General features: G+C 39.9%; 1 protein-coding gene across 9 annotated transcripts in view; it reads right to left on the minus strand.

Moving 5' to 3' along the window:
• The window catches only part of Tsp66E (Tetraspanin 66E), a 45,545-nt gene extending 34,316 nt beyond the window's left edge, over window positions 1–11,229 (minus strand). For 7 of the 9 annotated variants that reach the window (XR_010822695.1, XR_010822694.1, XR_010822693.1 and 4 more), the window contains exon 1: window positions 10,893–11,229. The gene's annotated coding sequence lies outside the window, so the exon portion shown is untranslated. The remainder of the gene's footprint in view (window positions 1–10,892) is intronic. The other 2 variants (XM_066727981.1, XM_066727978.1) reach the window with 1 other exon arrangement.
• Between the last annotated feature and the right edge of the window lie 1,743 nt (window positions 11,230–12,972).

Here is a 12,972-nt window from a genome sequence, read left to right on the forward strand (position 1 = left end):
AAGGCTGCAGCTTGCATAATTCCTCCAGAGCACCTTTAGGCCTCGCTCTCCTCACTCTTGGTGCATGCAGGTTTCTCACTGAACTTTACAACTCTTCCCCCTATATTATAATCAGCAAGTAGAGCAAATAGAGAAAGGTAGACACGTGTTCTTACTCAACTTCCACGGAGAAATTGCCATCATAAATCTTACGTAATTCTCAAAAAGCGAAAGACTATAGAGGCAAGGCCTTATTATTTTTAACTAAAAATCCACTCAATCTTTTTATCGGTCCTATGAAAAATTCTCTTCGTGGCTATATAATTATAAGGTAGAAAGGTTTCTGGTGAATTAAAGAACCTAATGTTTCTCTCGTTTTTGCGATCATTGATCGATGCGTGGATCATGTTACAACGAAGAAAGCGTATCGACGAACCATTGATCGTTTTGCAGTAACGAGCGTTATTTACTTTATTAAGATTGGTTCGATGTATACGGCGAGGCAGTAATAAAGAATTCGAATTAGAATAACTATAAAAAATTCTCATTTTTTATACAAGATCTCTCCTATGGTAATTACGAAAGAAATATTAAGAGACTCTACAAAGAAAATAATATCTGTTATAGTTAGAAAAACCTGCGTATGTGTGTTCTAGGAAATCTCAAATGACTCACCTTATTTACAGTTTCTTGGACTAAAGATATATAGATGAAATGATTGTTACGTAATGTTCGACTGGTCGCATAATTTATTTACTTAGGAAGCTTAATTAATTTTATTATCAGAAGTGAAATAACGATTTGCTCGCGGAGATAATAATCGTTTATCTATATATATATATATATACGATGAGATTTGTTCAATTATCGCTCACTGACACATATGTGCCTATGTAAAAGGTTATAATTGATGTGTGTCAGGGACAAAATGGTGTTGCTTGGAGAATCAGCGTATGTGGGTAAATTTGATCTAGTGGAATGATGAGAGTTGGGGGGGATTTTGCAGCAAGACCGTTATCCCAGGGTCTTATCAGGCAACGAGCACCGATAATGGCTCTCTTAAATAGGTTTCGCGAAACTCGAGTGCCCTCGCTCGCTCGGGCCACTTTAAAGAGGGCAACCATTGTGCGTGTACCGTCCCGAGAGCAAGCAACGCGCGTACCTGCGTACATACTGGCGCATGCCAACCAAACCAAGCCAACTGTATATCGTCTCATCTTCGCTGGAGATTCGGAAAATCGCGATGGCGACGGAGGAATTAAACCATACAAAGAAGAATTATTCGACAGGACCGATCAAAAGTTCCTCAATTTCTATCATTCATCCCATCATCAAAGATGCATTTTTTCTGGCCTAGCCGCGATGCGCAATCACTGCAGTTTATTTCAATTCCAACCTGGTACATGTGCCCCACTAGATTCTTCGCTCTCACTTTAATCCAATTTAAAGAAAATTACTGAAATTGCTACTATGTAATTCGATACTCATTTTAAAATAGCAAATCGTTCTCGTGAAAGCAGCCGTTTATCTGTATAGTTATCGCGAAACCTTCTTTATTCTACAACGGAGATTTTTTTTACAATATTCCAAGATGTAGTTACTTTCGGTTTGGTACATATAAGTTTACGATGAGGAAGGTTTTTTAGGAATAATAAGATAAGAGATATCGATCGGGTGTATAATGGTAATTCGTATCTGGAATAATGACTCGGTGGCAGAGTTATGAGAGAATCAGCCAAGTGACGGGCCCTGGTTTCGTTGGTGGTAGACGCACGGTGGACACTCTGCTCCACCTGCTCCCCGATGGAATCTTCCATGCGTGACACGAAAACGCCTGGCGCGCAAACCCCCCCACCCTCCGTAACCCTTTCCCTTAAAGCAACTCCAATTACAGACTGCTGGGAGTCCCCCAGGTGAGCTTCGCGAACCAGCCGGATCAAATCCTCTTATGCTCGCCTAACCCTCCACTGGACTTCCAGCTTTTCAGCTAATTCTTTAAAACACAGAGAAAAAAGTTACCCTTGGACACAAAGAAGTAATTCGATACCTAAGATAATCAGCCAAATGTCTTTGTTTCTTTTTTTTTCTTCAATAATATAGTCATTTTGATGAATCGTAGTGCAAAGGTACGATCGATAGATAAACTGGATGCTCCTGATCACTGCAGAGAGCGGGCATACTAATTGGTCTTTCGAGAATATCGATCCATGACTCCAATTTCGCTATTATAAGATTTACTTTGATGTCGTTGAAATTGCTTTGGATACTAACGAGGAATATTCGGCTCTTTATCTCTCTCTCTCTCTCTCTATCTATGTATATAGGATTTACTACCAACGACAAACTTGGTTGCTCGGGATATCTATATCGAATCGATTATCCCTCATCATTTTCCGGACATTTCATTAATTGTCGAACATTTATCCAAATAACTTGAAATGGCATTCGTTCGTACAGTAGTTATTTACAAGACTGAAAAGAAAGAATTAACGCATTTGAAAATATCGAAAGACGAGCAACAAAGCCAGCTGCGATTATACACAACAATAATTCAATGATAATACTTTGCATCGCACAAATGTCTCGCAATAACGATCAGACTGCTTTCCTCAAATAGAAAGAAAGCACGTAAATCTGTAAATGAAGTGTGACTCATATATTGCCTGGAAGAGAGGAAATCTTCGATCATGACTAATTTTACGACAAACTTTCCGTTCTATGTTCTTCGCACACGGAGATAAGAAGAATGACTTTCTGCCAATTTACTGAGACGTCAGTGACCAACACTCTATAATTATACTTATTCTTGTAAGTTTGTAAACATCACGAGAATTGAAGAGTCAACGAGACGGTTTTTGCAAGCGTAACCTAATTGGCTGATATATCATTGAAAAGTAAAAGTGCTTCGTGTGTCGAGGACTCTATACAGTTATACACAGTTGGGGGAACCAGACAATTTTTGCAAGTGTAACAAAAGTGTGAGACATACCTATATACATACAAGTGATTTGAACGCGAGGTAAGAAAGGCTGAGAATCAAATCAATCGGTCAATGGCAATGGTCGTTTATCCTTTAGTGAGAATCGAGACGATTGGACTGGGAGGAAGATATAAGAAAGGGGCGGGGGGGGGGGGGGGGGGGTGGCTATCCGATAATGGAGCTTACGTAAAGGAACAATACTGACGGAATATCGCCTTGTAAGTCTGGTTAATTGCAGATTGCAAAGCAGCTATTGTACCGTGAGAGCGATTGCTGTATTACCGGCCGTCTCTATATGTATATATATATATATACTCGTTCAGCAGTCGCAGTCGCGAGCAGAGCTAACAGCGCAAATAAACTGTGAGAAACTTCCTGCCAGTCCTCCGTATATAACATTACACTATATATACCTATATGTATATATATATATATGTGTATACATTCTTATCCCGCAATCCCTCCCCTCACTACTCATTTCCCTTGCATTAAAGATTTTTCACCGCACAGCGTACCACCTCCCCCGCCTCGTCTCCTCCCACCGCACCTCGCGAAATCCACCTTTTTCAATCTGTATCCTATTTTCAAAACCCAACTCGAGTAAATAGACTCGCTCTCTTCTGCCATTGAAAATCCAGAAGAGAGGGTCTACGAAGTAAAGGATGCCTGCTAAAATCTACATCATCCGCCGGATCGCCGCTGCAACAGAGAGAGTGATCATTTCTTTAGAAAGTAACGGAGACCTCGGTGGGAAGATGTATTTATCAGCTACAAAGCTACGCTATCCTCCAGCACTGTATTATCCCATAAGTTACTCGAGTTTCTTCCTCGATTCATCCATTATAATATTTACAAGAGTATATTGCTGAAATACGTCGACAAAAATTAAAACTGCGTTTATAAAACGAAAGGGTCGTCGAGTTTTCCGAAAACTGGAGAAATGCCCCGAGTTGGCTGACTCGAGTAAAATATCAAGAAAATGGTGACAATTGGAGAAACATTTATACATGTATTTATATCGAGTACAGAGTGGATACAGAGTATATATATATATATATATATATAGATGCGATAAGCTTCGCAAGAGAATAGCGTATATATTGCTAAGGGGGAAAAGTAGCAGTGATTAATTTTGATGGATATACTGGGGGAGGGGAAGGAGTGGGGGGATTTCCGGCTAGCAAAAGAAATGAAGGAGAAGGAGCATAGGAGCGTAGCGATGAGCGCTCGCTGCTGGCGAGGATGATTCGCTTGGAAAGATTCCTCGGGGTCGCCTCTCCGCTCTTTGCTCGGATCGACTGCGAAGGCTCGAACCTTCGACGATCGCTCGGCCAGTGGCCGAACGATTCTTGACACTGTCGTTCCTACGAGCAACGAGCTGAGAAAGAGGGACGGTTTCTCCTCGGGAAAGTCCCGTTGAATGGCCCGTAAGAAAAGTGCTGAATGGCCCCGTAAAAAAAAAGGAAAAAAAAAAGAGTGGCTCGGTTCCACGAGGGTTCTCCCTGCACCACCGTCTCCTCCGCCTCGCCAATGCGATGCTCGAGTCGCGCGCGTATTTCTCTTCCTCCTATTCCTCCGCGAAGAAAATTCATCCTTACCTTGACTGACCAGGCTGACCAGACTAACCTTGATTCGAAGCTTTCAGAGCGTGCGAAAACGAAAGAAAAATTGCTGAAAAGCTGGCTATTCCGCTGGGAATTCTCGCGTGTCTCGCTGAAACGCTCTTCTCGAATCTGCGGATTATAATAGGCGGCTGAATTAAATGGCGCTTTGTTTGGCAAGCGTCTTTTTCCTAAAGTGTAATAAATGGTTTATCGGTGAATCGCGGACCGCTCGTCTACCACGGAGCTCGAGTGCGCAGTGCTCGCACGGTGCACCAATGGAAAGGAGAGGGCTTTTACGATTTAAGCGGACATTGTTAAGCAACGAATGCCGGCGCGGCGCGGCGGAGAGCCTGGGAGAGACCCCCAAGGTCGTCGTAAAATCATCCGTGGAACACGCAAGAATGTCTCTCCAAACCTGCTTCACCAGCCACCAGTCTATTATACTCGCGCGCTTTCCGGACAATTTTTCCACCTTTCCCAATTTCCGATCCTTATTTCTCTCTCTCTCTCTCTCTCTATGACAAGTCCTGCCTTATTTTTCCAACCAACTCTCTTCCACGCAATCTCACAGCCGTCATCAGCGACTGCACGCGACACTCCCTTCTATTATTTTATTCCAAACGTGCGATTCTCTCCTTCTCCGTGCAAATCCATGATCCATTATCGGAAAATTAATCGACAGGAATAAGTATATATATATATATATATCTCATTTCTTTCCATTCCCGATGAAAAGGTCAAACCGGATATATGCAAAATCAACCTCTCGAGCCTCGACTGTCGTTCGCTTCGCAACAATTGGCTCGACGCACGTTCAATGTCACGCGAATCATACATTTTGTAACAGTTAAAGCTGTGTCCTTGCCGAAGCAATATTTTCAATCAGTCTTATTGGCCAACTTTTTAAACATGGCGGCGAACGCAACGTGTCTAAAGAGTAGCTGGAACAAACTCGATCTAAACGTCGATTCGGCGAGGTCGTGGCTTAAGAATGGAAAATCATCCAATTTCTGATCGCAGCTACAGTTTTCAATGCGAGTTTTAAGGTCGAAGAGAGAGAGAGAGAGAGAGAGAGAGAGAGAGAGAGAGAGAAATTGCGCAAATACGTGGCAGAATTGTGATTTGACGCGAGTCGAGCCGAGGCTGATGGTGGTCTGCCGGTTGGCTGTTTTTCCACTTAGCGAATATATCCTCCTTTGCACACAACTTTTATTCCTCGAGTCTTGTGTTACTCTCCGTGCGTGCTTTCTTCTTTACTCTCTCTCTCTCTAATGCGCGGAATAAAGTGTGCCAAGAGGCGCGCGCGCGTTGGATGTGAAACTGTATATTATGGCCAGAGTCAACGGCAGCACATATTTATATATACATCGTTCCATAGGCGCTATATATGCCAGTATATAGTTTTCTTCTTTCGGAGATTCTAACATCAGTTGCAATGACTCAACGCGCGCACCCGCCAACGCGTCGATGGTCTCTCATTCTTCTTCTCGTAAAGCACAAATCTTCCTTTGTCAAACTATTAACCTATTATATAAGCGGATCAAAGCAAAATGCTAGAGAATCCTTCTTCTTCCATTTAAGCACGTGTCTCGATGGCCACACCTCTGCTCGCTACAACCAACCATTCTCTTCGTTATCTCTATTATGTTATTGTTTTCTTTTTCCTATAACACAGAAGAAACTTGGTCAATTAAATGATTAACATGCGCGGACCGGCTAAGAAATACCGAATAGAGCCGATCCGTTTTTGCATCGAAAAGAAGCGGCAAAATCGTCAACGGCCAAGTAAAGCCCGTAAAGATAAACGGTTATTCTCTTAATTCTTTATCGCTGCTCGATACTCTTATAATCCCAAAGCGGAAATGATCCTACTCAGTCTGCAGGACGAGCTTCCCGCTGAGACTACCTCAACTATTATTCTCGCTATTTCGAAAAACATACTTTGCCTCGCTCTGCCAATTTTACCTCCTCGTTCCCATGTCTTACTTCGAGTCGTTTGAGCATCTGGAACGGTATAGAGTGAACGATATCATTACTAATTGATAGAATCGCGTCTTCTTTCAAATAACGCGTAAATTGATCCTGCAGATGCTTTGCTCGGTGATGTTCTTAAGAAAGTTAGTGTAACGTTTCTCAAAGGCTCCGGTGATACGCTTATGATATTTGTTGAGAGAGGGGATAAGAAGGATTATTTTCGAGCGTAGAGAAAAAGTTGGGCCCTTTGAGGCGAAGATGTCGCGTTCGGATTCTAGGGAAGGAAATTCACTCGTGTGTGTGCGTGTGGTGGACCGCGTTTCCATAACAACGCGTTACAACAACGTAACAAGCTTTCCGCTGTGCCATTGCCCCCGTGCATTACGTCAGCAAGCAGCAGAAACTTCCCCATGTGTCCACGGGGGATCGCTCCAACACGCGCATTATCTTCTCTCAGTCAACGAAACACTGCGCGTTAAACCACCACTCGTCCTTGCCCTTTTTCCCTCCTTCGATTCCTGACGATGCTCCAACAAAAGATAAACCATTAAAATCAACAGTATGAAAACTCGTCCAATACTCACTCTTAATTAATACCACGTACACCGACCACATTTCTTTCCAGGCCGCACTCTACACTCTCCTCCTCCATTATTCCTCTCCTCGGCTCTCGTTAATTGCGGCACTTTTCGCTTTTTCTATCTCTCTTTCTTCCTTTGTGTTCCTCTAACGCGCTTTTCACACGTCCCTACACAACTTTCCCCATTCGACCCTTTTTTCCCGCAACCAACTTGCCCCCTAACTGAAAATCCTCACGAAAGGGTGGAAATAAGCGACGCCTGGGTTGCCTCTATTAGGAGAAACCTGACTACTTACTGTAAAAAAAAGAATTCAATAATTTTCAAGGTAAACGCTTCCTAGAATTTGTCTGCCTTCCCCTTTCGAACTAATCGTCCATTCGTTAAAGTTACATCATCCGGGGCCAATAAACTCAAAGCTGACAATCTTTCGTTGTAAAGGAGGCTCAGAGATGAATAGTTGATAAATGGGGAATGGTTGGGAAGAGAAAGCTATTATTAGAGAGACAATCGTTACATCGATTTTCACCTAATCCCCCAAAGATTATCGTTATACTCTTCGTATGTACATTTCCGTCCAGCTAAACGATAATCCATCTATATATGTGGCAGGCAAGAGAAAAGCAAACATCGCGTCCGCCGTCCTCCCTCATTCTCCACTCTTTTATTTTTCACCAGCAACAACCTCCAAATATAACAAGGCTATACTGTACACTATATTAATTCACCTGTACACAAAACTCTTGATAATTTAACCTTTATCACTCATTTCCTCGGCTTCGTCTATTCACAAGGCGATAAACTGGTAGAATATAGCTAATAAATCTATTTACGTCCGATACTTTGATATTTTATTAGAGTTTTCATCGAGGTGGCTTAAGCAGGAAGACTCGCACCCGCGCGCGTTATTTCAAGCCGGCAGAAACAACGTACGCTAAATTTCTAACGTCAATTTTCCGGCTAGAGCTACAAATAACGGACTGTTGATTTTCCTAGGTGTTTCTCTCTCCTTCGAATATTGTGTCACACAACCGGTGTAATTCCACCTACTTTTCATTCGCCTTCTTTCAACGCTTCAAAATAACCTGCATTTTATTTCTGGATATATATCGCTGAGCATGCTCGTTCTCCTTTATCCAGTTTCTCCATAAGTGAAAGAAGATAGGCTTGGATGTATTTAAAGTGGGGGAAATATTGGTTCGCCGGTAAAATAAGTCAAGATTCTAATCCGTAATGACAGAGCCTGATGTATATAGTATATAGTGCGAGACCGCGCGAAGCGAAAACAGACACCGAGAGCTGCACAAATGAAACGAATAAACGAAACGACTTTACCGGTGCTCTCCGAGAGAAAGAGAGAGGAGGGAAGAGATGCTACAACCAGATTCCACGCTGGAATTTCTAGCATTCGCGCATGCACTCGAGCAACACTCGCGAGCAGACAATTCTAGATTCAAAACTCTCTCTCCCTATTAAAAATTAATTTTCAGCTACATATGCATGGATGATACTCCCACGGAGAAAATGGTCAATTGGTAATTTTGTAATTTGGTAAGAAGAAGCGAGGAAATCTGAGTGGAGTAGTGGTGGAGATTGGATGGTTTTAGCGTGGGAAAGCGTTCAAATAAGAGGGCGAATATCTCTGGTTTGCAGGCGTCCCGTGACATGTGCCCGTGATTACGATGTCTGGACGCCACTTTCTCCCTTTTGCGGGCAAAAAGTGTCGATTGAAAAAAGGTTGAACCGATGGAGGAAAGGTCCCCGGAGAGGCGCAGCCGCAACCGCAGCCGCGACTCCCCTTAAAAATGCATTCGATCGTTTTGAGAGAGAACCGAAGAAAGATGTCGGCTCTCTCGTAGGTCCTCCCAACTCTCGGCTCGACCTCGCGCACAATATGCACCACGCGTTAATGCCATATCCCCCCCCCCCCCCTTTCCTCTCCTTTCGACAGAACTACCTCACCCTCTACGAGATTTATCCCGAACAGCCGAGAAAATTATGTCAACAAACGCCTTCTTTCTGCCTTCAAAAATAATTCTGAAACGGAAGAAATTTAATTGTTACGTAAGTACAAGGAAAGAAATGAAATAATAATAATAAAAATTGACTTTGAGGCAGACAAGAAGATTTTTTGCTTGTCGCTGCACTCGCGCGCGCAGCGTTTACGGCGATAAAAGAGGGTCTGGGTACCAAGTACGAACCGAGTGAACGAATCAACTCGCTTCTCTCTCTACATGGTCTGTTACAGTGTTGTGTACAGGCCTACAGTCTCACGCACACTCCTTTCGCTGTCCTCGTCTGACACATCAACACAGAACCATCCGCTGCTTAGCTCTAGCTAGATAATAACTATGTGCTTCGTTCGTAAATAAAAATTCACACCATTCTCCCTCTCTCAACAATCGCGTATTTATATTTACTTCATTCTCATTCCACCTTTTATAATAATTTCCAAAGAAACTGCTCTTCGTTTGCTGACTTTACAGTGATTTTTGAAAAGAATATAATATATTCGTCATAAAGCAATACAATTTTCAACGAGCTTTCGATAAAAGAGTACTTATGATTTATTTAAATATTCCAATTATAATTTTATCTCCATTTCTCTTTCTATCTCACTCTATGTACATATATATATTTACTCCTTACAAGCGAAATAGGTAACTTGAAGATAATCAAACCGACACGGTTATACAGATACACAGTGTAACATCTGGTACTTCCTATCAGACCAAGTGTTAAGCATAATTAGAAATGTTGCGTTTTTCCCGTGAAATCGGAATATAAATTTTGTCACTTAGCGAGAAACGCGTTTGTATACATAAATGGCAGCCTTTACTCATTTTTTGCTACGCCTACGGATTACATACAAGCTTTTCATACTTCAAGGCGCATGAAGCTTGTTTTTCTAATTCCAACAAGGAAGGAAAACAACTGAAGGCGGTAATAAAAAATCAAACTGTTCTCCTTCATTACAATTTCAATAATAAAATATGCAAAGTTATCAATTGGTATATGTGCTATATATGGTGCGGACGAGTCTTATTATTGGCATCAAGTTCGCAGGCAGATCACGTATTTCACACAGCGGAATACACGAAACGCATAGTGATTTCTATTGTTACCATACTATTTCTTATTATTAATAACATTGTTGCATCCTCGAATCACAATGTATTTCTTTCTTTGATTTTCTATGCACAAAGCACAATAATTATTTCTCAACTTCTTATCGCAAGGCTTCCATTAGTTTTCTATATATTTCTCAGTCACTTCAAATTTTTTACATTCGATCGAAGAAAGGACATCAAGCAGAATGGGTTAAAAAAAGTAAACAAATGTCCAGAACATAACAGAGCTTTATAGCTATGTTATGAAATATTATGCAAATCTTCAGAGTCGATCCTGTAAAAAATACCTCTAAATTTTATTTTGTCTAAGCAATGCTTAGACAAAATAAACAAACAATAGTAGACAATGTTACACTTATAATCTACAATCTTGCGTAAACAACAATAAACTCAAATAATCTTTGGCCATCCAATTCTTCACGAATTTATGCAATAAAAATATGTCGTTTTGTGTACTAACTTATATATATATATATTTGTAAAGATATTGCTAGGTGTAAAAACAACGTTAAAATACTTTTCGTTTTCTTATAATTTAACCCTCTTTACGAATGCAGCCAACAAGTTATAATATGTATATTTTGTACAGATTTTAAAGTCTTTGGAGGTAAAAAGAAAGGTTAAAAAGAAAGCGAATCTCACTTACGTTTAGAGAGGAAAGGATGCTGCGACTTTGATCAGTAACAAGTCGAGTATTAAATGTTGATTTCCACTCAGCACAGGTTTTACACTTTCATTCATAAAACGGATCTGACGAATTTTTTAGGAATAATTAATATGATCGTATTTTGTTTAACCGGCGCGTCATTCGTATCGCGTCGCGTCTCGTATTAATAAAACACGTATATTCCGTACAGTACTTTACAACACCACCTCATTCGGCGCCGTTTGCCGCGCATCTGCTCCAATCTGCTGTCTGCCTGCCTGCCTGTCATGTAACTTCCTATAATTTCGCTGAGTGGCCAGAGTGGCCTGCCTGAGTTGCCAGAGTGCTAACTGCTAGACGGCAGACGCTAGTGCTACTGCTTCTTGTTACTCCCGTTACTGCGCTGCTGTTGCCTGTTGTTAGTAGTGTTAGTACATACATACATATGTATAGTGCGTGCCTGCAGAGTGCTGCTTGGGCCTTCTTGCCTTCCCGACTAGGTTGCCAAGTGTAGTACTTTCGGTACTACCGTAGTACCCAAAAGCGACATATCCTATAGCGTAGTACTATTTTGGGTACTACGCTATAGTCGCTGCTGATACTACTGGTCGGCGGAAATACGTCAGAGGGTAGAGACTGTAGAGGGACCGCAATATAGATATTTCTAATTACTAATTTCAAAATACATAATGCATGGTCCGTGAGCCAAGACAAATGTTAGTATTATTGTATCGTACATACATACCGCAAGTTATAAAGTAATATAAAGAAATAAAGTGACAGTTTTAATCTTACTGACAGCTGATATACTGATGGTATAAGTGAATAAATAAAGTGACGAAATTTGTAAAATGTACATAAAAATAATTTTTAAAAGTATATAAAGGACTGAACATTTTAGATAAGTATAACAATAAATTTTATAATATAAAATGTAAGATATAAATATTTTGTGGTACTTTGTGGGATTTTATTTCAGATTAAATTATAGTAATGTGTTTACTATGTCACTGTGCTGAGAATGGAGCTATGCAGATTTTCAAAATTAAAATAAAGGAATAGACTAAACATAATGTGGTTATTGTGTCATCGTTGAGATTCAAACTATGTTAATTGAGACGGATAATAAAATAAACGAGTGAAAAAACTGGGTAAATACAATAATAAATAAAGAAGCTGACAACTTAGATATATAATATAAAATGTAAGATATTTTATAGTACTTTCTGGGATTTTATTTCAGATTAAATTATAGTAATGTGTTTACTATGTCACTACTGAGGATGGAGCTATGTGGATTGAACATTAAAATGAAAGGAATAGATTCACCATATTATGGTTACTGTGTCATCGCTGAGGATCAAACTGTGTTAATTGAGATGAATATTAAAATAAACAAGTCAACACAATGGGTAAGTACGATACAAATAAAGAAGCTGACAGATTACATTTGTAATTTCAAATGTAAGATTTTATATAGTACTTTTTGGGATTTTGTTTCAGATTAAATTATTGTAAAGTGTTTACTATGTCAATGCTGAGAATGGAGCTATGTGGATTGAACATTAAAACAAAAGGAATAGATTCACCATAATGTTGTTTCTGTTTCATCGCTGATGAGGATCAAACTGTGTTAATTGAGACAGACATTAAAATAAATGAGTCAGCAATTTGGGTAAATACAATAATAAATAAAGAAAATGACATAATAGATATATAATATAAAATGTAAGATGTTTTATAGTACTTTGTGGGATTTTGTTTCAGATTAAATTATAGTAATGTACGTGTGTTTACTGTATCACTGCTGAGGATGAAGCTATGTGGATCGAACATTAAAAAAAAGAATAGATTGACCATAATGTGGTTACTGTGTCATCGCTGAGGATCAAACTGTGATAATTGAGATGAATATTAAAATAAAGAAGCTGACAGATTAGATATATAATATAACATGTAAGATATTTTACAGTACTTTGTGGGATTTTATTTAAAGTTAATATATGTAAAATAAAATTTTTGTTTTCTTTTTACAATTGTATCTATATTAATTACTATATGTTGCAAACTCTTAAAATTA

The sequence above is a fragment of the Prorops nasuta genome, unplaced genomic scaffold (genome assembly GCF_024137725.1).
Source record: "Prorops nasuta isolate Cenicafe-Biocafe unplaced genomic scaffold, Cenicafe_Pnas_1.2 PNAS00005, whole genome shotgun sequence".
Classification (NCBI taxonomy): Eukaryota; Metazoa; Arthropoda; class Insecta; order Hymenoptera; family Bethylidae; genus Prorops; species Prorops nasuta.